This window comes from Budorcas taxicolor, chromosome 2, assembly GCF_023091745.1.
Source record: "Budorcas taxicolor isolate Tak-1 chromosome 2, Takin1.1, whole genome shotgun sequence".
Lineage (NCBI taxonomy): Eukaryota > Metazoa > Chordata > Mammalia > Artiodactyla > Bovidae > Budorcas > Budorcas taxicolor.
Window position 1 is genome coordinate 149,358,396 of NC_068911.1, and position 27,887 is coordinate 149,386,282.

At 44.6% G+C, this 27,887-nt stretch overlaps 1 long non-coding RNA gene across 1 annotated transcript; it reads left to right on the plus strand.

The window, feature by feature from the left end:
- Positions 1-582: 582 nt before the first annotated feature.
- On the plus strand, positions 583-27,428 carry LOC128061556 (uncharacterized). Its single transcript, XR_008200737.1, has 3 exons — positions 583-622; positions 10,119-10,198; positions 27,271-27,428. It is a non-coding gene; the product is annotated as an uncharacterized LOC128061556 (long non-coding RNA).
- The last annotated feature ends 459 nt before the right edge of the window (positions 27,429-27,887 follow it).

A 27,887-nucleotide genomic window follows, 5' to 3' on the forward strand; every position in this document is an offset into this window, starting at 1 on the left:
CCGCCCCTTGTCCAGTTCCGAGTACAGTCATCTGAACAGAGCTGGGGCTCAGTAATGAGTGTTGACTGACGGGCAGCCTGAGAGGGACACGAGGAACCTGGAGAGGGTTCAGAGGTGATGAAATGGCTGGAAACTGGAGCTCAGTGGCAAGGTCAAGGGAATGGGACTGGCTCCAACTGGACAGGGACAGGGTGAGTGTGAGGACTGGAGAAAGAACCATTTCTAGTCATCGAGGGGTCAGGTCTTGGCTCTGCTCTGGCCAGGCCAGGATTGAATCAGAGTCAGATGTGACTTTGCTCTTGGAGGTGGACCGTGAGTTCCAAGTTCATTTGAAACCCCGAGGCAAGGCAGAGATGCATTTTCAGGTTATCTTCACAATTACTCCCTTCTGTAAATGAGAGTGGCCAAGACTCTCAGCCTTTGCAACCAACAGATCCTAAAGCCCTCCTGGCCTTTGAGAGTGACTCGTGAGTGGTGTGTTTCAGACAGCTGACATGGGGGTGGCGGAGAGAGTCTTGAACAGGTGGAGACCTTGTCTAGTGCCCATCAGTCACACTCTGCATGAGATCACCCACTTCTACACTGGACCCTGGAAGGACGAACTGCAGTGAGGCCAAAGTGGGTGGGTAAGGACTCTTCTTCTGGGGGAGGGGAACAAATTCACACTTATTGAACCCCTACTATTGCCAAGAACTGTATGAAATGGGTTTCCCATTTAATTTTTTAGTAATTGTATGAGGAAGAGAGGGGAGGGATTACTCTCCCATTTTATAGATTAGAAGATGAAGGCAGGAAGAGAGCAAACAATGTATCCAAACCTGCATAGTTAATGGGGCTTCTCTGATAGCTCAGCTGGTAAAGAATCTGCCTGTAAAGCAGGAGACCCAAGTTCGATTCCTGGGTCAGGAAGATTTGCTGGAGAAGGGATAAGCTATCCACTCCAGTATTCTTGGGCTTCCCTGGTGGCTCAGATGGTAAAGAATCTGCCTGCAATGTTGTACAGTTGGAGTTTGTATCAGGACAGATCTAATTCTAGAGCCCATCTGCAGCTGGTAAGGGGAATGTGGAGAATGCAGTCAGATTTCCATTTGGCAACATGATCTTCATTGGTACCCAGGGAGCATCCTTAGGTCAAGCTCTCTTCTGACTCTCAGGGTCCATGTCTAAATTAAGAAGCTAGTTGAAAGTTTCTTCAGCATCCCTCCCCATCTTTTAGGTCTGGATCTGCTCTAACTAGAGGGTCCAACTTGGAGACTCTCTGAAGCCCCTTCCAGGTTGAGACGGAAGCTGCCTGGGGAGGAGAAGGGTTGCAGTTTATGTCTGGAAGCTGCGAAAGAGATACAATCCCCAAGCTTGGATTTACAGTGGGTATCTTGTTGCCTCAGCCTGGAATCTGAACCAAACCATTTTCCATGGGTGAATTAGCTAAACAATCCAGCCCACAAAGGGAGCAGCTCTGCTCTGTCAGTTAACAAGCTCTGAGGGGTGGGGGTAGGGGTGCACCGAGCTTGGAGGGGAGGGAGGAGACTGCTGGCGAGAAATTGACCTCCTCTTGTCTTGCTGCCCTGAGTCCAGCCTCTCTGCTTGGGAAACTGGGCAGGAGGCTGGTCTGATTTCCCTGTGGTCTGAACGGTGGGAATATTTTTTAGTGGCAGATTATACTTTCCCCGAGGTGGTTTGAATTACACCTGCCCCATTTCATTTAATTAGGGCTGGTGCTGCTGTCTATTGTGTCCAGTGGACCTTCCTGCATGAATAAATAGTAACATGTTTGTTTTCTTTTGGGTGGGGTATTTTTTTTTTTTAAATGATGGGGTTGGCAGAAAATGGGAGACCATAAGAAACTGTGATGAAATCATCAGGAAAGAAGATGTTAGAGGGCAAATTCTCATCCCATTAAGCCTGCAGGGGTGACTCCCCCTCTGCTTCTTCTTGAACCCACTTTCACACAATGTATTCAGAACCTCCTCTGTTTTCACTTCTGTTCTCCAGCCAGGCTTTCTTTCTCTTTGCAATATACCTGGGAATCAGGCATTTCCTCCTTTAGTACTGATTTTCTTCCCTGCCCCTTCTCATTTTACTGTAGTTTTCCATCCAAACTCTCTTTCTCTCTCTCTTCCTCTCTCAATAGCTTCTGTCTACTATGAAATCATTAATAGGGAACTTGTTGAATAAGTCATGGTATGGTCTTGTCATGGGATGTTATGAAGCCAGGAAAAAGAAAATAAAGAACTCTATATGTGTTGACTTGGAACACTTGCCAAGAGACATTGCAAAGAAAAAATGCAAATATTTAACTCTCTTTGTATAATAAAGGGCTGCTTGTATGCACACATACATTTCTGGAAATATACAAAAGAACAGGCAGCAGTGGTTGCTTTTAGGAAAAGGGAATAGAGCCTGAATTTGAAAAGACATATACTCTTATATCGCATATCTTTCTGAGCTATTTGATATATATATATTTTTATCATCTGCTTCCCTGCTGGCTCAGACAGTAAAGAATCTGCCTGCAATGCAAGAGACCCAGGTTCTACCATCGGTTGGGAAGATTTTCTGGAGAAGGGAATGGCAATCCACTCCAGCATTCTTGCCTGGAGAATTCCACGGACAGAGGAGCCTGCTGGGCTCCAGTCCATGGGGTTGCAAAGAGTCTGACATGACTGAGAGACTAACACTTTCAGCTTTCACTTTCATTATCATCTGCATGTATTGGGCTTCCCAGGTATCTTAGTGGTAAAGAATCCACCTGCCGAAGCAGGAGACATGAGTTCAATCCCTGAGTTGGGAAGATCCCCTGGAGAAGGAAATGGCAACTTACTCCAGTCTTCTTGCCTTAGAAATCCCATGGACAAAGGAGCCTGATGAGCTGCAGTCCATGGGGTTGCAAAGAGTCAGACTCAATTTAGTTCTAAACAACAACACAGTCAAAGGCTTTGACTGTGTGGATCACAATAAATTGCGGAAAATTCTGAAAGAGATGGGAATACCAGACCACCTGACCTGCCTGTTGAGAAACCTATATGCAGGTCAGGAAGCAACAGTTAGAACTGGACATGGAACAACAGACTGGTTCCAAATAGGAAAAGGAGTACGTCAAGGCTGTATATTGTCACCCTGCTTATTTAACTTATATGCAGAGTACATCATGAGAAACGCTGGACTGGAAGAAACACAAGCTGGAATCAAGGTTGCAGGGGGAAATATCAATACCCTCAGATATGCAGAGGACACCACCCTTATGGCAGAAAGTGAAGAGGAACTCAAAAGCCTCTTGATGAAAGTGAAAGAGGAGAGTGAAAAAGTTGGCTTAAAGCTCAACATTCAGAAAACGAAGATCATAGCATCTGATCCTATCACTTCATGGGAAATAGATGGGGAAACAGTGGAATCAGTGTCAGACTTTATTTTTTTGGGCTCCAAAATCACTGCAGATGGTGACTGCAGCCATGAAATTAAAAGACGCTTACTCCTTGGAAGGAAAGTTATCACCAACCTAGAAAGCATATTCAAAAGCAGAGACATTACTTTGCCAACAAAGGTCCGTCTAGTCAAGGCTATGGTTTTTCCAATGGTCATGTATGGATGTGAGAGTTGGACTGTGAAGAAAGCTGAGCACCAAAGAATTGATGCTTTTGAACTGCAGTGTTGGAGAGGACTCTTGAGAGTCCCTTGGACTGCAAGGAGATCCAACCAGTCCATTCTAAAGGAGATCAGTCCTGGGTGTTCTTTGGAAGGACTGATGCTAAAGCTGAAACTCCAGTACTTTGGCCACCTCATGTGAAGAGTTGACTCATTTGTAAACACCCTGATGCTGGGAGGGATTGGGGGCAGGAGGAGAAGGGGACGACAGAGGATGAGATGGTTGGATGGCCTCACAGACTCAATGGACGTGAGTCTGAGTGAACTCCGGGAGTTGGTGATGGACAGGGAGGCCTGGCGTGCTGTGATTCATGGGGTCGCAAAGAGTTGGACACGACTGAGCTACTGAAGTGAACTGAACTGAAACAACAACTGCATGTATTACTTTTTCAATGAAGAATTGATTTATAAAAGGAAAACATGAAATATGAAAACATAATGTAAGACAATACATATTTTATTACCAACTGAAGTAGTGATTAAGATCTGGCTTAGAAGATCCAGGTTTGAATCTCAGTCACACCAAATATTAGGTGTATGACTATAGGTAATTTATTCAACTTTTCCAATTCTCAATTCCCTCATCTATAAAATGGGGATAATAAAGAAGGCTGAACCCAAAGAATTGATGCTTTCAAATTGTGGTGCTGGAGAAGAGTCTTGAGAGTCCCTTGGACAGCTAGGAGATCAAACCAGTCAGTCCTAAAGGAAATCAACTCTAAATATTCACTGGAAGGACTGATGCTGAAGATGAAGCTCCAATACTTTAGCCACCTGATGTGAAGAGCCCACTTACTGGTAAAGACCCTTATACTGGAAAAGACCCTTATACTGGAAAAGATTGAGGGCAGGAGGAGAAGGGGATGACAGAGGATGAGATGGTTGGATGGCATCACCGACTCAATGAACATGAATTTGAGCAAACTCTGGGAGATGGCAAAGGACAGGGAAGCCTGGCATGCTGCAGTTTATGGGGTCACAAAGAGCTGGCACAACTTAGTGACTAAACATGCGGTTTTCAATCTTACAGTTTTCAGGGAAGGATATTTGTTAAATATATGAATAAATGGATTTAAGTTTTAAATTCTTTATATAGTTTTCCATGTAAGTAAATGCACGGATCATTAAAAAAATCGTTAAGACCATGGATCTTGATTTTCTGTTTAGAAAATGATGGAGCTGGATAAAGGAAACTCTCAATTCATAAGGGAATAAGTGCCTTGTTTACCTGGCATGTTCCTAGAGGCTGTGGGGAGGAATTGTCAACAGCTGAACCTTGAGGGGGTGAAGACAATTTTGTTGGGCTGCTTGGTGAGGCCATTCTAGTCAGGCAACAGTGAGGTCCAAGGGACCAAAGAAAGAACAGAGGATGTTGGTGAAGTGGTGAGTAAACCAATTTGTTACGAGCTGAAGTTTCTTCCAGAGGGCAATAAATGGAGGCTAGGAGGTTGGAAGCAGCTGTTGAGGGTCTTGAAGGCCAAACCTAGGGTTTCACAGTGTATCCTAGAGGCAATGGGAGGCACTGCAATTGGGATAAGGTAGTGGTTTAGCTGTCTATCACAGTAGAATTAATTATCTCCAAACGCAGTGGATAAAACAACCATTTGTTATGTTCTCAGAGTCAGATGTGTCAAAGATTTGGACTGGGCATAGCAGGAATCATCTGTCTTTGCTTCCTAATGACTGGGGCTTTACTAGACTGAAAATTGGTGGTGACTTGATGACTGGGGCTGGAATCATCTGATGGCTCGTTTACTAGTATGTCTGCAATTGATGCTGACTGTCGGCTGTGTCCTTGGCGATGTCTGTCTGCCAGGACATGTACTCATGGCCGCTCCTGGAGGCTGGGCTTTCTTTTAACATGGGTTTCAAGGATTACCATCCCAAGAGAGGCAGAAAGCTGTAATGCCTTTTCTAATGCAGCTTCAAAAGTTAGGCAGGGTCTCTCTACAGATTCTGTTCATCAAGACAGTGGCAAACTCTTGACAAATTACTAGGGGAGGGAAAGTAGGGTCTATATCCTGATGGAGGAGCAGTATATGGGACCAAACATATACTCATGTTGGGCTCGTTTTTTCAAAATATAATCTGCTCTAAAGAGTGACATGGGAAAAGCCATTCATTCAGAACAAATATTTGTAGAGTGTCTGTTATGTCTTAGGTATCATACTAGAGACTAGGGATAGAATGACAAGTAAAAATTGACATCATTCCAACCGCCTAGAGCTGACAGTCTTGTGGTGCAGACAGACATTAATCAAACCATCATACCAAAAATTTAAAATTTTGACAGTGTAATCCTGGAGGGAAACAGGGGGTTATGAGCTCGTATAGCAGAGTGTGGATTTTATACAGTTAGAGAGGGCAAGAAAGTTTCCCTTAAGGAAGCAATGTTAGGGCTGACAAGTGAAGGATTATAGAAGAAGAGCAAGCGGGGTCATAAGGAAGTGGGTTCTCTGTGTGAAGGTCCCATGACAGATAGGAGAAGGTGTATGCGATGACTATTCGTATAGCCCTGATGAGAGAGGACAGTGGCAAAGAGAATAAATAGCCATCTGTACTATTGAGACAGAAGTTTTATTTTATTTTTTAAAATTTTATTTATTTATGTGTTTCTTTATTCTTATTTTTGGTTGCCCTGGGTCTTCAGGGCTGTGGGTGGGCTTTCTCCAGTTTCGGTGAGTGGGCGCTACCCTTGAGTTGTGGCCCATGGGCTTCTCTTCTCAGTGGCTTCTCTTGTTGTGGAGAAGTACGCTCTTGAGTACGGGTGTCAGAAGTTGCGGTGCAAGGACTGAGTTGCTCCATGGCAAGTGGAATCTTCCCAGAGCAGGGACAGAACCCATGTCCCCTGTATTGGCAGGCAGATTCTTAACCACTGCACCACCAGGGAAGTCCAAGAGAGAAATTTTTAAAGAAAGAATCAGCCAGCTGTACATGGGGAACTTAGGAGAAGTGAAGGGTCAAATGTTTCTATATAGTTTCAGGTCAGGATGAGAACAAGGATGATGCTAACATGAATGAGCATTAAGAAGTCAGAACAGGGAATAATTTCAGTTCAGTTCAGTTGAGTCACTCAGTCATGTCCGACTCTTTGCGACCCCATGAATTGCAGCACGCCAGGCCTCCCTGTCCATCACCAACTCCCGGAGTTCACTCAGACTCACATCCATTGAGTCAGTGATGCCATCCAGCCATCTGATCCTCTGTTGTCCCCTTCTCCTCCTGTCCCCAATCCCTCCCAGCATCAGGATCTTTTCAAATGAGTCAACTTTCAAATAAGGTGGCCAAAGTACTGGAGTTTCAGCTTTAGCATCAGTCCAAAGAACACCCAGGACTGATCTCCTTTAGAATGGACTGGTTGGATCTCCTTGCAGTCCAAGGGACTCTCAAGAGTCGTCTCCAACACCACAGTTCAAAAGCATCAATTCTTCGGCACTCAGCTTTCTTCATAGTCCAACTCTCACATCCATATATGACTACTGGAAAAACCATAGCCTTGACTAGATGGACCTTTGCTGGCAAAGTAATGTCTCTGCTTTTGAATATGTTGTCTAGGTTGGTCATAACTTTTCCTTCCAAGGAGTAAGCGTCTTTTAATTTCATGGCTGCAATCACCATCTGCAGTGATTTTGGAGCCCCCCAAAATAAAGTCTGACACTGTTTCCACTGTTTCTCCATCTATTTCCCATGAAGTGATGGGACCAGACGCCATGATCTTCGTTTTCTGAATGTTGAGCTTTAAGCCAACTTTTCCACTCTTCTCTTTCACTTTCATCAAGAGGCTTTTTAGTTCCTCTTCACTTTCTGCCATAAGGGTGGTGTCATCTGCATATCTGAGGAATAATTTAGAGGGTAAGAAATTGTATTCAGATTGAGAGATGTTGAATCTGAGGCAGTAGTAATATGAAATAACAGAGATATGGGTAGGTAGTTGATTTGTCTGAACAGGTAAGGAATGGAGCTATAGATTTTGAAGCTATTGATAAAAAACTGAGAGATGACACCATAAGCATGGGTTAAATTTTCAAAGAAAGAGGAGGAAGGAAGCCAAAGAAGTAGACAATGAGAATGGTCTGAGACAGAACAGGGGTAGGGAGTCATCTGGAAAGTCAAAAGGGAAAAACATCTCAGGAGGAAGGGGTGGTCCATGATGCCACATACAGCAGCCAGAGCAAGAAGATCCAGCACTGGGCAAAAGCCCACAGGGTAAAGAATCCTCCTGCCGTATGGGCTTCCCAGTTCCTAGGTTGGGAAGATCCCTAGGAGAAGGGAATGGGAATACCCACTCCAGTATTCTTACCTGGAGAATTCTATGGACAGAGGAGCCTGGTGGTCTACAGTCCATGGGATTGAAAAGAGTCAGACATGACTAAAGGACTAACACTTTCACTTTTTGTACCAAGCTAAATGGTTTGGTATAGAGTTTTCCCAGGGACTGGAGACAGAAGGAAGTAGAAGGGTAAGTACGAGTAGAGAGGGTGGTGAGGAACAGAAGGCAGATGATGGGAGTGGCTTGGAAACTTCGTCAGTAAAAGGAGGGACCACGCTTTGGGGAGAAAGCACAGACAGTCAGGTCAAGGAGGCTGGATAAGTTCGAGGAGACCTACTTTCATGAGAGAACAAGAGGAAGGAGCTGGAAAATGCTGGAGAAGCAGCTAGAATGTGGTGGAAGGCAATGCCTTTGGGACTTTAGCTATCACTCTTTGTCTAAGGATTCTCTACTTATATTTTAGGATGGCAACCCCACAGGGTCATGGTTAGGGAAGACCTTGTCAGCTAGAGAGGCATAAACCTAGTAGAGATTAATTAGTGTTTTATTTTATTTTTAAGACCATGGAACCTCAGCTTATTATTTTCTGCTCTGGTCTGAATAAATAGAGGGACTGTACCCACCCACTCCAAACTCTTCCTTCCCGTCCACTCCCAGTGTCTCCTTTTTATTTTTAATTTTATTGAAGTATAGTTGATTTACAATGTTATATTATTTTCAGGTGAATGAATGTTTTAAATCCATTCCTGCCAAGTAACTAATGTCAAATTATAGCTGGAAACCTCTCATCCATATAAAGTTTTGCCTTAAGTTTCCTTAATAATTAAAAAAAATTTAATGTTAAAAATCCCTCCAAAGATGTCTCCTATACTCTCATCATGGCATTTACAATACTATTTCGAAATGTTTTACCTCAAATGTTTACATACTCCCCTCTTCTAACTAGCACCCATCTCTCCAGGCCAGGGGTTGTGTCTTATTTGTTTTAGACTCACTAATGATATTCACAAGATAATTGCAGATTTATTAAAAAAAATATTCTTAGTGAATAATCTTAATTCAGTTCTTTTAGTCAGTCTCCATGACTTTGCATAGTCTCATTGAGAGATGAGATCAACATCTATATTTGAGGCTCTTAAGCCTGTGAAAGAAAAGTGAAAGAAAGTGAAGTCAGTCAGTTGTGTCCGACTCTTTGTGACCCTGTGGACTGTAGCCCGCCAGGCTCCTCTGTCCATGGGATTCTCCAGGCAAGAATACTGGAGTGGGTTGCCATTTCCTTCTCCAGGGGATCTTCCCAACCCAGGGATCGAACCTGGGTCTCCTGCATTGTAGGCAGATGCTTTATCTTCTGAGCCACCAGGGAATCCTGTGAAGCAAAGGCCTGCGAGGCAAAGGCCAAATGACCCTCTTGCCACGATAGCTTCCCCAGTTACCCCTAATCCTGCCTAGCCTGCTGCTGGGCACTGTGGCAAAAGAGAACACATGCGCTGTTTCCTCAGCTTGGAACGCAATGTTCGTGGACATCTCTTTCACACCATCCTTCACCTCTTTATTCAAAACACTTTGGAGTGGCCTTCCTGCCACCTCCAAGTTCCTTCTCAGCTTTATTTTTCTCCATCGCACTTATTATTACTCAATATTTTATACACATTGCTCATTTGTTTTATTGTCTATTCTTCTCTTCTAGAATGTGAGCCCCATGAAGGCATGAATGAAAGCATGCGGCTTATTGTTGGTATAACAAAAAAAGACCACAAATTGGGTGGCTTACACAGAAAAACTGTATTATCCCCCAGAACTAGAGGCTAGAATTTTGAAATCAAGGTATTTGCAGGTTGGGTTTCTTCTGTGAGCTGTGACAGAGAATCTGTTCAAGCCTCTCTCCTAGCTTCTGGTAGCCTCAGGAGTTGCTTGGCTTGTAGATGGCATCCTTCCTGTTTTGACATTGCCTGTTCTTTGTATGTGTTTGTATCCAAATTTCCCCTTTTTATAAGGACACCAGTCATACTGGGTTAGGATTAGGGCCCATCTTAATGACCTCATTTTAACTTGATCATCAACAAAGACCCTTCTCCAAATAAGGTCACATTCATAGGTACTGGAAGTTGGGACTTTAATATCCTTGGGGGGGGGGGGGTGTGTGTTACAATTCAACCCATAATAAATATTTATTGAATAATTAAATGAGGTCACTTCTTTTATTTAGGAAGAAGATGGACCATGTGAAGGTAGAACTGATGCTGGCATTCCTTGGTGAATATGTGACAAGCATCTGTTGAAGACCTGGTAGGGCAGGAGGGTGATGAGGAGGGAGGCTGGGATTGCTGAGCCATGAAAAGCAGGGACTATCTGCAGCCAGACTGAGGCAAGGGTGCCCTTCATGCTCAGCAAAGCAGAGACCAGGCAAGGCTCCGAGAGGTCATCAAGGAAGTGCAGAGTGCTCTGCAAGGAGATGTGAAGCCAGAGGGGATGGCTCATTCTGAAAGCGTCCAAGAATCGCACCAAGCTTGGCAGTGGAGAGCTTGACTTTCTCGTGATCTAGAAGGATGAGCAACTTGGTTTAATGTCTTACCTGGGTCACAGGTGAGCCTGGAAACTAGGAGCTGAGTGCTCTGTGTGTTGTCTTATGTCATGTGATGATAGAATTCTGGGCCATGTGATCTGCCTGCGTCTATGCTTTGGTATGTTATTTTCTTTTCCTTTAACTTCTTTCTTGGTGAAAGTTACTTTTGTCCTTAAGAGGAAAGGGAATTGCTGGTGGTGAGACCAGTTGGGGAGGTTGAAAGCTCCATGTGGCTGGGGAGCAGCCAGCCCAGTTTGAGAGGACAAGGAGATGGGAGCAGATAGACTCGGGAGGGTCCAGACCCAATGGGTTGGCCGCTGAGCCTTTCACATTTGAGGTTTTGATTCACAAGATATAGAACCAGAAAAAAATGTAAAAGGCACGTCTGTGGCCTCCTGTTGCTGTAATATCACTGGATGGAGAAGGCAGTTACACACATAGTCACCGTGGCACAGACTCAGCATCCAGGACATACGAAACTTAATTCAGTTCAAGGAGAAACTGTCAATCATCAGCCAGCAAAGCCTAGACCTGGGATTCAGAGATAAGCTAACAACCTAGAAGAGGAGACATGCATGTAAATGAAAGTTCAGCACCACAGGGAGAGTGTCACATGAGGTACAGAGCTTGCCTCTATTCATTTCTCAGGGCCAACAACCAGAAACCGGGTGGAACAATAGGGAAGTATTGTCTCACCACCTGGAGGCCAGAGGTCTGAAAGCAAGGTACTGGCAGGCTCATGCCCTCTCTGATGGCTCTAGAAGAGAATCAGTCCTTGTCTCTTCTAGATTTTGGTGTTTGCCAGCAATCTTGGTGTCCCTTGACTTACAGATGGATCAGTTCAGTTCAGTTCAGTCGCTCAGTCGTGTCCAACTCTTTGTGACCCCATGAACCACAGCACACCAGGCCTCCCTGTCCATCACCAACTCCCGGAGTCCACCCAAACCCATGTCCATTGAGTCGGTGATGCCATCCAACCATCTCATCCTCTGTCATCCCTTTCTCCTTCTGCCCTCAATCCTTCCCAGCATCAGGGTCTTTTCAAATGAGTAAGCTCTTTGCATCAGGTGGCCAAAGTATTGGAATTTCAGCTTCAACATTAGGCCCTCCAATGAACACCCAAAACTGATCTCCTTTAGGAGGGACTTGTTGGATCTCCTTGCAGTCCAAGGGACTCTCAAGAATATTGTCCAACACCACAGTTCAAAAGCATCAATTCTTCAGCACTCAGCTTTCTTCACAGTCCAACTCTCACATCCATGCATGATCACTGGAAAAACCATAGCTTTGATTAGATGGAACTTTGTTGACAAAGTAGTGTCTCTGCTTTTTAATATGCTATCTAGGTTGGTCATAACTTTCCTTCCAAGGAGCAAGCATCTTTTAATTTCATGGCTGCAATCACCATCCGCAGTGATTTTGGAGCCCAGAAAAATAAAGTCTGACACTGTTTCCACTGTTTCCCCATCTATTTCCCATGAAGTGATGGGACCGGATGCCATGAGCTTAGTGTTCTGAATGTTGATCTTTAAGCCAACTTTTTCACTCTCCTCTTTCACTTTCATCAAGAGGCTCTTTAGCTCTTCGCTTTCTGCCATAAGGGTGGTGTCCTCTGCATATCTGAGGTTATTGAGATTTCTCCTGGCAAACTTGATTCCAGCTTGTGCTTCTTCCAGTCCAGCATTTCTCATGATGTACTCTGCATATAAGTTAAAGAAGCAGGGTGACAATATACAGCCTTGACGTACTGCTTTTCCTATTTGGAACCAGTCTGTTGTTCCATGTCCAGTTCTAACTGTTGCTTCCTGACCTGCACATAGGTTTCTCAAGAGGCAGGTCAGGTGGCCTGGTATTCCTATCTCTTTCAGAATTTTCTACAGTTTATTGTGATCCACACAGTCAAAGGCTTTGGCATAGTAAATAAAGCAGAAATAGGTGTTTTTCTGGAATTCTCTTGCTTTTTCAATGATCCAGCAGATGTTGGCAATTTGATCTCTGGTTCTTCTGCCTTTTCTAAAACCAGCTTGAACATCTGGAATTTCATGGTTCCCGTATTGCTGAAGCCTGGCTTGGAGAATTTTGAGCATTCCTTTACTAGCATGTGAGATGAGTGCAACTGTGTGGTAGGTTGACCTTTTTTTGGTATTACCTTTCTTTGGGATTGGAATGAATAACTGACTCCAAACACATGGCTGCATTCTCCCTTGACCTCACACCATCTTCCCTCCATACATGTCTGTCTCTGTGTCTTGATTTCCCCTTCTGATAGAGAACACCAGTCATTCTGGATCAGGGCCCAGCCTAACGGCCTCGTTTTGTCTTGATTACCTCTGTGAAGGTCGTATTTTCAAATAAGGTCCCATTCTGAGTACTGGGGGTTAGGACAAAACTTGTTTCCTTTCAGAGTAGGGATACAATTCAATCCATTGTTGTTTAGTCACTGAGTCGTGTCCGACACTTTTGCGACCTCATAGACTGTAGCCCGCCAGGCTCCTCTGTCCGTGGGATTCTCCAGGCAAGAATATAGCAGGGGGTTGCCAGTTCCTTCTCCAGAGGATCTTACTGACCCAGGGATCGAATCCACGTCTCTCACACCGCAGGCAGATTCTCTCCTGTCTGAGCCATCAGAGAAGCCCCCATGACATCAGCATGATAATACCTAATTCAGTGTTGAACTGGGTGTTGGATGAGCTCAATATACATTCTGTTAACATTAGAGTGCTTATGTGCCTTCCTGCATGCTCAGTCACTTCAGTCGTGTCCGACTCTTTGTGATCCTATGGACTGTAGCCCACCAGGCTCCTCTGTCCAGGGGATTCTCCAGGCAAGAACACAGGAGTGGGTTGTTATGCCCTCCTCCAGGGGATCTTCCCAACCCAAGGATCAAACCTGTGTCTCCTGTGTTTTCTGCACCACAGGTGAATTCTTTACCACTGAGCCCCTGGTGAAGCCCCTAGAGTGCTGTGTATAGACAAGTTATTTGGACTCTTGGTAGAGCTAAATGAGATCGTCTCCTCTTTAAGTCTTTCTCTTTTGAGCAGGATCCTCTAAAAAACGGGTCTATGGACCATGGCCCATAGGCCAAAACTATCCTGTCTCCTGTGTTTGTATAGCCCATAGGCTGAGAAAGACTTTTATATCTTTAAACAGTTGGGGAGGGGGGAAATCAAAAGAATACTATTTCCTGACATGTGAAAATGATATGAAATTCAAATTTCCATGTCAATAAATGAAGTCATATCAGGGTATGACCACACCTGTTGGTTGATGTCTGTGGCTGCTTTTGCGTTACTAGAGCAGAGGTGAGCTGCGCGACAGTGTATGGCCTGCAAAGCCCAGCGTATTTACAGTTTAGTCAAAAAGTTTGTTGCCCCATGCTATAGAATAATCAAACGAAGCAAATAGAAACTCTGAGCCAAGACCCAGCCTTTGAACGTTCACACTGGCTGTGTGCACAGCCCTTAAATCTTGGGTCTTTGCATCGTCACTCTAAATCTGACTCCTTGGAGTCTGAGAGGAGCAGCCTGAGCGGATCATGGCTGGAGCTGACTTGACAAAGCTCCCAGGGGGAGCCCCGGGATAGGGTGGTCCCCAGATCTGCCCCGCAGGAGAGTAGCAGAGCCACGCAAATCCGATCCTGCCTGCTGCACCTCAGTCATTGAAGCTGCCTCATGTCAGCCTCATGGACGTCGCCTACTGAGAGATCTCCTTTTAGACATAGTCACCTTTCTATATACATGTAGCTCTCTAAATGCCTCTCCCACCCCAGAGCTTTGCCTGGTGATCGAAAGGAGCTAATCCAACAAACAGAATGATCATCTCCGATGGCCTCAGTTTATCACCTGGACAAGCACAGAAGGTTCCACTCTGAGCTTCTCTTTGTTGTAGCAACAGGTGCTCAGGAAGGGGATTGGGGGTGGCTGAGGGGGAGGATGGGTTTAAAGGCCGGAATGGGGCGAGAGGAGGGAGGCTGTGGAATGCTCTTTGGGGGAGAGCTTTAGAAATAGGATCAGCTTCGCTAGTTTGGAATGGTCTGGGACACAATTCTCGCAGGACTCAGGGGTGGCAGATGACACTAGAACCCTTCGAAGTTCTGAAGAATAGTCCATGACAGATATAAGTGTTTTCTGTCCTAAATTGAGAGTTCTTTTTTTTAAATTTTTTTAAAATTTTTACTTTATTTTGCTTTACAATACTGTATTGATTTTGCCATACATTGACATGAATCAGCCACGGGTGTACATGAGTTCCCAATCCTGAACCCCTCTCCCACCTCCCTCCCCATACCATCTCTCTGGGTCATCCCAGTGCACCAGCCCCAAGCATCCTGTATCCTGTATCGAACATAGACTGGCGATTCATTTCTTACCTGATATTATACATGTTTAAATGCCATTCTCCCAAATCATCCCACCCTCTCCCTCTCCCTCAGAGTCCAAAAGTCTGTGCTATACATCTGTGTCTCTTTTGCTGTCTCGCATATAGGATTATCATTACCATCTTTCTAAATTCCATATATATGTGTTAGTATACTGTATTGGTGTTTTTCTTTCTGGCTTACTTCACTCTGTATAATAGGCTCCAGTTTCATCCACCTCATTAGAACTGATTCAAAGATATTCTTTTAAATGGCTGAGTAATACTCCATTGTGTATATGTACCACAGCTTTCTTATCCATTCACCTGCTGATGGACATCTAGGTTGTTTCCATGTCCTGGCTATTATAAACAGTGCTGTGAGGAATATTGGGGTACACGTGTCTCTTTCAATTCTGGTTTCCTCGGTGTGTATGCCCAGCAGTGGGATTGTTGGGTCATAAGGCAGTTCTATTTGCAATTTTTAAAGGAATCTCCACACTGTTCTCCATAGTGGCTGTACTAGGTTGCATTCCCACCAATAGTGTAAGAGGGTTCCCTTTTCTCCACACCCTCTCCAGCATTTATTGCTTGTAGACTTTTGGATCGCTGCCATTCTAACTGGTGTGAAATGGTACCTCATTGTGGTTTTGATTTCCATTTCTCTGATAATGAGTGATGTTGAGCATCTTTTCATGTGTTTGTTAGCCATCTGTATGTCTTCTTTGGAGAAATGTCTGTTTAGTTCTTTGGCCCATTTTTTGATTGGGTTGTTTATGTTTCTGGAATTGAGCTGCATGAGTTGCTTGTATATTTTTGAGATTAGTTGTTTGTCAGTTGCTTCATTTGCTACTATTTTCTCCCATTCAGAAGGCTGTCTTTTCACCTTGCTTATACTTTCCTTTGTTGTGCAGAAGGTTTTAATTTTAATTAGATCCCATTTGTTTATTTTTGCTTTTATTTCCATTATTCTGGGAGGTGGATCATAGAGGATCCTGCTGTAATTTATGTCGGAGAGTGTTTTGCCTATGTTCTCCTCTAGGAGTTTTATAGTTTCTGGTCTTACGTTTAGATCTTTAATCCATTTTGAGTTTATTTTTGTGTATGGTGTTAGAAAGCGATCTATTTCATTCTTTTACAAGTGGTTGACCAGTTTTCCCAGCACCACTTGTTAAAGAGATTGTCTTTAATCCATTGTATATTCTTGCTTCCTTTGTCGAAGAGAAGGTGTCCATAGGTGTGTGGATTTATCTCTGGGTTTTCTATTTTGTTCCATTGATCTACATTTCTGTCTTTGTGCCAGTACCATACTGTTTTGATGACTGTGGCTTTGTAGTAGAGCCTGAAGTCAGGCAAGTTGATTCCTCCAGTTCCATTCTTCTTTCTCAAGATTGCTTTGGCTATTCGAGGTTTTTTTGTATTTCCACACAAATTGTGAAATTATTTGTTCTAGCTCTGTGAAAAATAGCTCTGATAGCTTGATAGGGATTGCAAAATTGAGAGTTTTTAAAGAATTTTCTTAAAAAGTAGTAAGGGAAAAAAAGATTCTAAGGGATATATATATCTTTTTCTTTTTCTTTTTTTAAACTTTTACTTTATTTTACTTTACAATACTGTATTGATTTTGCCATACATCAACATGAATCCACCACAGGTGTACATGAGTTCCCAATCCTGAACCCCCCTCCCACCTCCCTCCCCATACCATCTCTCTGGGTCATCCCAGTGCACCAGCCCCAAGCATCCTGTATCCTGCATCGAACTTAGACTGGCAATTCATTTCTTACATGATATTATACATGTTTCAATGCCATTCTCCCAAATCATCCCACCCTCTCCTTCTCCCACAGAGTCCAAAAGTCTATTCTATACATCTGTGTCTCTTGCTGTCTTGCATACAGGGTTATCGTTACCATCTTTCTAAATTCCATATATATGTGTTAGTATACTGTATTGGTGTTTTTCTTTCTGGCTTACTTCACTCTGTATAATAGGCTCCAGTTTCATCCACCTCATTAGAACTGATTCAAATGTATTCTTTTTAATGGCTGAGTAATACTCCATTGTGTATATCCATTCATCTGCTGATGGACATCTGGGTTGCTTCCATGTTCCGTATATAACTAATCTCTATGGCACAAGCCAGTTGAGAGACCACACTGTCTACCTAGTCCTATCTGACAAGGGGGTTCCAGAGGGATCCAGGAGGGTTCCAGAATGGTTACAGGTTTGTGTATAGCTGAGTCCCTTTGCTGTCCACCTGAAACTATCACAACATTTTTAATCAGCTATGCTGGCGTGCATGCTAAGTCACTTCAGTCGTGTCTGACTCTTTGTGACCCCCCTGGACTGTAGCCAACCAGGATCCTCTGTCCAGGCAAGAATACTGGAGTGGGTTGCCCTGCCCTCCTCCAGGAGATCTTCCAGGTTCAGGGATCAAGTTCACATCTCTTATGTCTCCTGCCTTGGCAGGCAAGTTCTTTATCACTAGAGCCGTCTGGGAAGCTTGTTAATCAGCTATACTCCAATACAAAATAAAAAGTTAAAAAAAAAAAAAAGGAGCCTAGGAAGTTCCATATGTCTCAAATTCTGATTTTTTTTTGAGATATTATGTTTAAACATTAGTGTAAAATTTGATATTGGGGTGTCTGGAGCTAAAGTTCAGAGAAAGCAGTCTGGTGTAGGGCAGCTGTCGGTAAAATTTTTTTGGAAAGATCTAGATGGCAAACAGTAGAGGTTTGCAGGTCATGTGGTCTCTGCTGCAGCTATTCAACCCCACTGTTGTATAAAAGCAGGCACAAATCATATGTAAATAAATGATTCTGACTGTGTGTTAATAAAACTTTATTTACAAAAGCAAATGGCCAGCCAGATTTGGCCATGGGCTATCGTTTGCTGATCCCTGGTAGAGAGTTTTATTCTCTTCTATGTTAGCTTTCTTTGTTCTTCCCTAGCAGATGCTAGGGACTATTTATTGGAGTCCTACGTCAAGGCTGTATATTATTACCCTCCTTATTTAACTTATATGCAGAGTACATCATGCAAAATGCTGGGCTGGAGGAAGCACAAGCTGGAATCAAGATTGCCAGGAAAAATATCAATAACCTCAGATATGCAGATGACATCACCCTTATGGCAGAAAGCAAAGAGGAACTAAAGAGCCTCTTGATGAAAGTGAAAGATGAGAGTGAAAAAGTTGGCTTAACACTCAACATTCAAAAAAATGAAGATCATGGCATCCAGTCCCATCACTTCATTGCAAATAGATGGGGAAACAGTGGAAATAGTGACAGACTATTTTCTTGGGCTCCAAAATTACTGCAGATGGTGATTTCAGCCATGAAATTAAAAGATGCTTGCTCCTTGGAAGAAAAGCTATGACCAACCTAGACAGCATATTAAAAGCAGAGACATTACTTTGCTGACAAAGGTCCATCTAGTCAAAGCTATGGCTTTTCCAGTAGTCATGTAGGGATGTGAGAGCTGGACCATTAAGAAGACTGGGCACTGAAGAACTGATGCTTTTGAAATGTTGAAGAAGACTCTTGAGAGTCCCTTGACTGCAAGGAGATCCAACCAGTCCATCCTAAAGGAAATCAGTCATGAATATTCATTGGAGGAACTGATGCTGAAGTTGAAGCTCCAATACTTTGGCCACCTAATGGGAAGAACTAACTCACTGAAAAGACCCTGATGCTGGGAAAGATTAAGAGCAGGAAGAGAAGGGGATGACAGAATGAGATGGTTGGATGGCATCACCGACTTAATGGACATGAGTTTGAGTAAGTTCTGGGAGTTGATGATGGACAGGGAGGCCTGGCATGCTACAGCCCATGGGGTTGCAAAGAGTTGAACATTACTGAGCGACTGAACTGAACTGAACAGATGCTAGAGCACAGAGAGTGTGTCAGTATATGGCAGGAGTAGCTCTGCCATATGGGAGAGCTGAAATTTGAGTAAGCAGAATCCAGGAGAAAAATGATGAGATGCTCAGAGTCTAGGTGAGATAGTGGTCGACAGTGGAAGGAAGAATAGTAGCAGAAGGGGAGGAGCTAGGTTCGCTTAGTGGCAAAACTTCTGAATATAGATGCTGAAGTCAGGGTAGGCTATAGAGGGAAGACATCTGGTTCCTTGAGCTGTCTAGGACCCTGAACAACCTCACTCTTCCAGGCTCCACGTGACCCACTTCTACAATGATTTCTGCTCTTTTTGGCTACCCTTGCAGTCTCCTAGGATTTCTGTCTCTTTTGTCCCATCCATATTATTGGTAACTTTCAAATCTCTGCTCTCTCAAAAGCTGTTTGTAATAACCCTGCCTCATGATACCTGTTCCAGGCTTATGACCTTCAGAGTGAATTAGCCCTCCTCTATGCTTCCCTGGTCTGGGTATAAATTCCATAATAGCGCAAATTATGGTTTTGCCTTCCTCATTTCTTGACTGTGAAATTTTCATGTGTATGTTCTATTTTACATTCTCAGTGGTTAGTTGGGGAAAAATGCCTATCAAAGGGAGAAATACATAGGTGTGTAAGGAGTTAACTCAAAGCTACTCAATCAGTGCCATCTTGCATGGCTCTCCAGTTATTTTGTTTACAATGTCTTCTTTCTCAGGAGGTTATACTGGTTTTGAAGGAGGGGACAAGGTTGAAGTATACCACCTACAATTGTACTGGGCTGGCCATGAAGTTCATTCAGGTTTTTCCTTAAGACGTTACATAAAAACCCAAATGAACTTTTTGGCCAACCCAGTGTTATATTGTGAGTAGTATATTGTAAGTAGTATAGTCACAAATGGCAGAATTTCTATAGTCAGCCCAGGCTACAAGGGGGATTTGTTGGTTCCTGTAAACATAACAAGGGGAGGCCAAGTGCAGCTGGCCTCAGAGACAACTGGGAATGGGGAAAAGGGGAGGGACAGTCCCTTATCTTAGTTTTTGCTCATGTGTCAGGTTTCACGCCTACTATCTTTACCCCAAGCAGGAACTGCCTTTTTTGTTTCCAGAAGTCTAGTCCAGAAAGTCTTAGGAAAGCATTGGCCTACCTTGGTTGTCTATCCAACCTGTGATCAGAGAGGCAGATTTTCATCACTGGTAGCTCCTGGTAAAATACCAGTGGCATGGGGTGGGAGGAAGACACCCTGATGAAAGGAGGGTGCCTTTCTTAGAAGCAGGGAGAAGGTGTGCCAGGCAGACAGAATGAGAGACACCACGTCAGTGTCTGCCCTTGCTCAGTGCTTGGTCCTGAATTGGGCGGAAACTCAAGTGACCAATATCAGCCATTTTCTTCCCAAAGTGTCACTGCTCATCTCTTGTTCAGTTGATCTCTGGGCTGTGACTGCCAAAACTTTCTCAGAGTAAATGCAGTCCTTCCCTTCCCATGAATAGATTAAGAACCCACCTTTTCCATAGACGTGATAGGGTAGAAATGCTGCCATTGACTCTGCTCTTCTTTGTCAGTCCTTGAGTGTTGAATAAATGAGTCCCAACCATTCATCCTCCCTTCAACACACATTTGTCCAGCACTGTTTTTTTTTTAAAAATAAAATGTCTACTTAGAAAAATAACTTTATTTATTTTGGGGTTGGCTGAGTCTTCTTTGCTGTGCAGGCTTTTTTCTAGTTGCGGTGAGTGGGGGCTACTCTCTAGTTGCGTGCAGGCCTCTCATTGTGGTGGATTCTCTTGTTGCGGAGCACAGGCTCTAGGGTGAGGGGGCTTCAGTAGTTGTGGTTTTGGGGGTCTAGAGCACAGGCTCAATAGTTGCGGCACATGGGCTTAATTGCCCTGCGCCCATGTGGGATCTTCCTGGACCAGGGATTAAACCTATATCTCCTGCATTGAGGAATCTTTACCACTGAGCCACCAGGGAAGTCCTGTCCAGCACTATTTCTTAAGAGTAGTTTAAGGTTTGCAGCAAAATCAAGCAGGAAGTACAGAGTTGCCACTGAGCTTTTCATGAGCTATAGCGTGATCACCTTCTGTTGATGTCATCTCATTTGTTCTGCTCAACAACTCTGTGAAGTAGGGATGCATTCTCATCTCACTTTTCAGATAAGATAAAGGTCTATAAGGGTAAAGAGGCTTGACGAAGACCTCATGGTTTTTGAGGGGTCAGTTTGGGATGTTACTTTCATTTTCATTGAAAACATTCAAAGCAGAAGATTCCAAGGCAGGAAGGGGTGACTCTTCAATGGTAGAATTCTCTACACCTATATTTGATGCAGAGAGAAGTAGCATAGGTCTTGAAATGTTTTCAAAACCCTGAATTCAGCAAACAGACCAGATTTTTTGCCCAAATCCATTCAAGTCATCAATCTTGAGTCCCACTGCGTCTCTTGGAAATGAATCTGACAATTTGGTTAAATGATGGGGATCTGCTGCATGGCCCCTTCTGCAATGCAGATGTGGACGCCCTGACCCCTCCATGCCCATTTCACTGGCATCGAACAGCAACGTCTCTGGAGGGAAAGGTGCCAGGGACAAGGAGGAGGTGGCTGGCAGGGCTCCCCAGATGCCCCCAGTTGATTTCTTCCAGGACTAGTTCTCATGCCCAAAGGAGTCTTGTGGTTCAGCTCATGAGGTCTGCAGGGCTACACTTCCAGTTTCTTCTTTCTTTGGCTTCAGTGTCTCTGAGCCCTGATCTCTTGGGATTAGGGTGTATATGGCTGGGAAGTGAAGACTGGGGCAAGGGAGGGGGCAGTCGAGTGGAGTGGGTGGCTGGTAATATTTTCCAGTTCTTTCTAAAGAGTCTGCCTTCCCTTAATGGACACGGAAGTGAGTCAGCCAACAGACTGCTCCAACTGCAAGATTGGTTACTGGTTACATCATCTGGGCAGCCAGACTTGGGAGGTGGGGAGAAACTGAGCAGGGATTAACCCAGCCCCGAGTGAACTGATAGACAAAGGCTGTGGTGATCAGGTAACCTTTTTCCCAAGCACTGGCCTCAGGGAGGTGGAAGGTAGCCAGATAGTCGTAATAGTGCCCACATGGGTGCTGGGTGGCTGCCCGACCTTTACCAACATTTTAGCTCTATTTTATTCCACTCTATGCTGCTCCATCCTGAAAGTTCTGACTGAGAATTGAATCCCAGGAATATACCAGTGTGTGCGTCCTAAGTCACTACAGTCGTGTCTGCCTCTGTGCAATCCCATGGTGTAGCCCACCAGGCTTCTTTGTCCATGGGATTCTCCAGGCAAGAATACTGGAGCAATCTGCCATTTCCTTCTCCAGGAGATATAATATACCAGTGAAGAGATGATATTGAAACATCTAAGATGTGCAGCCTCGAGGCACCCCCTTTTCCAGTGAGGCACAGGGGTACACATCAGTTAGCTGGTGCTGTGTGCTAAGGCATGCCCAACATGAGTGGTTTCTGACACCATTCCTTAGTGCTGTTTCTGAGTCTAATGAGCTGCTGGGCAGCTCTGCTGAATTGGATTGGGCTCTGTGGTGGGTGGCTCAGCTGGCTGATCAGTGATGGCCTGGACAACTACAGCCTTTCTCTATACGCCTTCTCATCCTCTCCCAGGCTAACTTGATCACATGCAGGGGAAGGCTTCCAAGGGGGCAGCAGGCAAAGCCTCTGGAGGTCCAGGCTTGGGACACATTTGAAGTTGCTTCTGGTCACATTCTACTGACCAAAGCAAGTTTCAAGGCCAGCCTGGATTGAAGGAGTGGGGGAAAGGGCTCCACCTTTGGGGGAAGGGACAGAGACATTTTTGTCCTCTACTCTAGACCCATGAACCCTTATTATGGACAGAAGACTGATAATGCTGTATTATAGCTCTTATCACAAACTGCTAGGCAGGACAGAGGAGGAGGAGGAGTACATTCTGATAGCGGTGGGTGGGGTGGGAAGGAGTTTGGGGAAGAGTTCACAGAGAAGGAAGCCTTGAAGGGCAAATAGCATTTCAACAAGAGCAGAAACACACACCCATTTTGCTTCCTTTTCTGTTCTGTACCTCTTGCCAAAATCCGGCCCTGGACTCACCAGCTACCACCACTGGTCTGATTGCAGGGATTCTCAGCAACCCAGGGAGGGAGGAGCATCATCTCTGCCCCTTACATCTGGAGACAAGAAGGGCTCCAGCAAGTCCTTCCTGTAATTAGAAAAAGGGAGATTCCTTCACTCGTGTTTTTGCCAAACTGTGGCATTTCTCATCTATCTCTCGTCTCTTCTTGAGCTCTGCCCCTATTTCTCTATCTTTCTCCCACTGTGATTTCTGATGGGACTGGTCACTGGAAGTCAGCAAGGAAAAAGATAAATAAAAATTGCTTTCATTCCATTGTCAGTGGAAAACAAATTTGTTTCTCTTGTTTTGTGGTGGAATCGTGCAGCATGTAAAGAGCTTCACCCAGAGCAGGGGACAGAGTATATGTGTGCACTCAGTCACTCAGTTTGACTCTTTGTGGCCCTTTGGAGTCTAGCCTGCCAGGTTCTTCTGTCCATGAAAATTTTCAGGCAAGAATACTAGAGTGGATTGCCATTTCCTGTTTCAGGAAATCTTCCCAACCCAGGGATGGAACCTGTGCCTCCTGCATTGCAGGTGGATTCTTTATTACTGAGCCGTGGGGGGCAGGTGTTGGAGGGAGAGTGGAGGGGGGCAGGGCAGAGTAGGTGGGTTGATAAATGGAGTGGGAGTGGCAGGAGCAGCATCAGTTGCTGTAACTGTTACACCTAATGAGTCTTTGGAACAGAAGCATTGTCTGAACAGACCTCTACTGCCTTAGCAGAATTGCTGGCATGCTTGACAAGTATGATCATTAAGAACAAACAACTTTCTGTTTCAGCAAATGCTTGGGTAGCTCCTTTCTCCTGAGAACAAACAAACAAACAAAAAAATCCCAGAAAGAATCTGTCTGGGGTTGGTCATCCTCTGGTGAAGTCCACCCTTGGAAAAATCCTCAGCCCTCACTTACTGCTGCAGGACCATTACCCTCCCCCCGCCCCCCACCACGCTCCCCCTCCCCCATCCCAAGTGACCCTAGCACCAAGTAGAAAAGGCAGGGATTCTGAGGGCACAGGCATTTCTTAGGTTCCCCAATTGCCATGGCCAAGAATACTTCTGCAAAGAGAAGGATGATGCCCTCTAATCCTGATGTGTCCTTTCTCTGCCTCTGCTTTGCCTTTGAAGTTTCCAGGGCCTTGCGTTTTCTCGGGTCCTGATAATGGAGGCGGTTGGAGTCTTTGGTGGGCCTCCTGTTCAGTTTGCTTCCATCCTGGAAGATGTGGCTGAGAGTAGGATGTGAGAGGGCACCAAGGCAGCCCTGGCTACCTCCACTCACACGTGGATGTCAGATCTCCTTCTCTGTTATTTGTGACACCAACTGTGTCTAAAGCGGAAAGGTTTGGTTATAAGGAGCAGAAATGTAGCTCCAATGAGCTTAGACAAATGAAACATTTATTCCATAATTGAGCCAGACACTGAGGTGCACACAGAAATAAAGGAAGAGATACAGAAATTGAAACCAAGCAGAACCCTGTGGGCATGGGTATGGAAACCATCCTGTCATGGAAGCCTTTCTGTCTCTTGAAACCAGTGTTTCTTGTTTGCAGGGAATAGACCCAGCCTCCTTGACCTTCCCTGAGTTTCAAAGGGATGCAAGAGACAAGGGTGGAACAGCCAAGAAACAATAGCGCAGCCTTGGGGCAGGGTCCTGATTACACCTCAAGGACTATACATAACAATATCTTTGAGCTCTTTATAGAACTAAGTTCAGTTCAGTTCAGTTCAGTCGCTCAGTCGTGTCTGACTCTTTGCGACCCCATGAATCGCAGCACGCCAGGCCTCCCTGCCCTTCACCAACTCCCAGAGTTCACTCAGACTCACGTCCATCAAGTCAGTGATGCCATCCAGCCATCTCATCCTCTGTCGTCCTCCTCTCCTCCTGTCCCCAATCCCTCCCAGCATCAGAGTCTTTTCGATTGAGTTAACTTTTCGCATGAGGTGGCCAAAGTACTGGACTTTCAGCTTTAGCATCATTCCTTCCAAAGAACACCTAGGACTGATCTTTAGAATGGACTGGTTGGATCTCCTTGCAGTCCAAGGGACTCTCAAGAGTCTTCTCCAGCACCACAGTTCAAAAGCATCAATTCTTCGGCGCTCTGCCTTCTTCACAGTCCAACTCTCACATCCATACATGACCACAGGAAAAACCAGAGCCTTGACTAGACGGACCTTAGTCAGCAAAGCAACGTCTCTGCTTTTGAATATGCTATCTAGGTTGGTCATAATTTTTCTTCCAAGGAGTAAGCGTCTTTTAATTTCATGGCTGCAGTCACCATCTGCAGTGATTTTGGAGCCCCCCAAAATAAAGTCTGACACTGATTCCACTGTTTCCCCATCTATTTCCCATGAAGTGATGGGACCAGACGCCATGATCTTCGTTTTCTGAATGTTGAGCTTTAGGCCAACTTTTTCACTCTCCACTTTCACTTTCATCAAGAGGCTTTTTAGTTCCTCTTCACTTTCTGCCATAAGGGTGGTGTCATCTGCATATCTGAGGTTATTGATATTTCTCCCGGCAATCTTGATTCCAGCTTGTGTTTCTTCCAGCCCAGTGTTTCTCATGATGTACTCTGCATAGAAGTTAAAGAAGCAGGGTGACAATATACAGCCTTGACGTACTGCTTTTCCTATTTGGAACCAGTCTGTTGTTCCACATCCAGTTCTAACTGTTGCTTCCTGACCTGCATACAGATTTCTCAAGAGGCAGATCAGGTGGTCTGGTATTCCCATCTCTTGAAGAATTTTCCACAGTTTATTGTGATCCACACAGTCAAAGGCTTTGGCATAGTCAATAAAGCAGAAATAGATGTTTTTCTGGAACTCTCTTGCTTTTTCCATGATCCAGTGGATGTTGGCAATTTGATCTCTGGTTCCTCTGCTTTTTCTAAAACCAGCTTAAACTTCAGGAAGTTCATGGTTCATGTATTGCTGAAGCCTGGCTTGGAGAATTTTGAGCATTACTTTACTAGCATGTGAGATGAGTGCAATTGTGCAGTAGTTTGAGCATTCTTTGGCATTACCTGTCTTTGGGATTGGAATGAAAACTGACCTTTTCCAGTCCTGTGGCCACTGCTGAGTTTTCCAAACTTGCTGGCACATTGAGTGCAGCACTTTCACAGCATCATCTTTCAGGATTTGAAACAGCTCAACTGGAATTCCATCACCTCCACTAGCTTTGTTCGTAGCGATGCTTTCCAAGGCCCACTTGACTTCACATTCCAAGATGTTTGGCTGTAGATCAGTGATCACACCATCATGATCATCTGGGTCATGAAGATCTTTTTTAAAGCTCCCAACTAATGGAAGATGTCAGCATACTTCATTCCAGAGAGACCACCTGAGGCCCAGGTGGCGCTAGTGGTAAAGAACTCGCCTACTAATACAACGGACTTAAGACATGCAGGTTCTATGCTTGGGTTGAGAAGATCCCTGGAGCAAGGCATGGCAACCCACTCCAGTATTCTTGACTGGAGAATCCATGGACAGAGGAACCTGGCAGGCTACAGTCTGCAGGGTCACACAGAGTTGGACACTGAAGTGACTTAGCTCTGCACACACAGATTAAAGGAACTAGAGAAGCTCATTGAGGGATTAACTGAGACCAGATTAAAGGAGTGTAGGCCCTGCACATACTCTGATGTTTTCAACAACCCACCCTTGAACCATTGCTGTAAAACTCCTCTCCACATCCTTCCAACTTGGGACACAGTTTCCAAGGCAGGAGTCTGCTGTGCTCCCCTTTGCCTGGCAAAGGAATAGAGCTCTTCTTTTCCACTTCACCCAAAACTCTGTCTCTAAGATTTGATTCGTGCACAGAGGTGGAGTTTTTGGCATCAAAATCAGGACCCCTCTTCATCACTGTTTGCCCATCTCCACTTCTTTGTGCTTTTCTTCAACAGCTAGCTAGTTGTGACTCCTTCCGAGAGGCTTTCCTCTGGTAGGTATGTGATCACTAGCAGTCCCTACTTAGCAGCTTTGCAGAAAGAGGGTATTGTCGTTCAGTCCTAGGGAAGGGTTATGAGTTTTCCTACTTGGGTTATAAACCAGTGTTGTCTGAACATGGCTGCTAGGCTTTGGGCCCTTGGACTTGTCCCCCTCCCTCTATATAGGACTTTAGGTTCTGGCACCAGAAGAAGGAAGATGAAAAGGTTTGCTAAACAGATCACAGCCAATAAGTGCTCCCACAGGTACAAAACTTTAGGAGATATATACTCCTTTTCCATAGTCAGCAGAACCCATTAATGTCTTCGCTGTTTACTCTTCTTTTAAGAAACAAATTAGTATAACCTAATTACTGTTGTTCTGTCGCCATTGGCAGTGGTTGGTTTAGAAACAGTGTGGGATGTAATTCTGGCCAAAGTGTTATAAAGAGACACTAACTGAAAGACTTCAGAGAAAAGTTCTCATCCTAAAGAAGGGTGATCTCTTTTACAGGCCACCCACTGGTCTTCAGAGGATGCCTGGAGCTGCTGGATCAGGTTGCAGCTGTGAGGACCAAGTCAAGACTGAGGCTGAGATGCTGAGGAAGACAGAGCAGGGTACAGCCAGGTCCTAACGGACCTGATCCAGCCAGCGTGTCAACTGACCTTGGACCACCCTCTCCAAGGACATTTTGCTTATGAGAGGACATTTTCTTTGTTGTTTAAGCCAGTGGTTTTCAAACTATGGTCTCCAGACTAGGAGTTTCAGCCTCCCTTGGGAACTTGTCAAAAATATAAAGTCTTGAGTCTCACCCAGACCCACTGAATTCTGGGGATGTGGCCCAGGCCTGTGGGTTTTAAGGGGCCCTCCAGGTAGTTCTGGAGAGAACTACAGCTAGAACCCAGAGAGGATAGTTGTCATGGGGTGAGTGGTGGCCCCCAAAAGATAAATCCACACCCTAATCCCTGGAATCTGTAGATGTTACTTTATTTGGGAAAAGAGACTTTACAAATCTATTTAAAGATTTTGAGATGATAATCCTGGATTATCCATGTGGGCCCTAAATTCCAATGATGTGTCCTTATAAAGGAAGAGCCGAGGGAGTTCAAGACAGACAGCAAAGGAGAAGA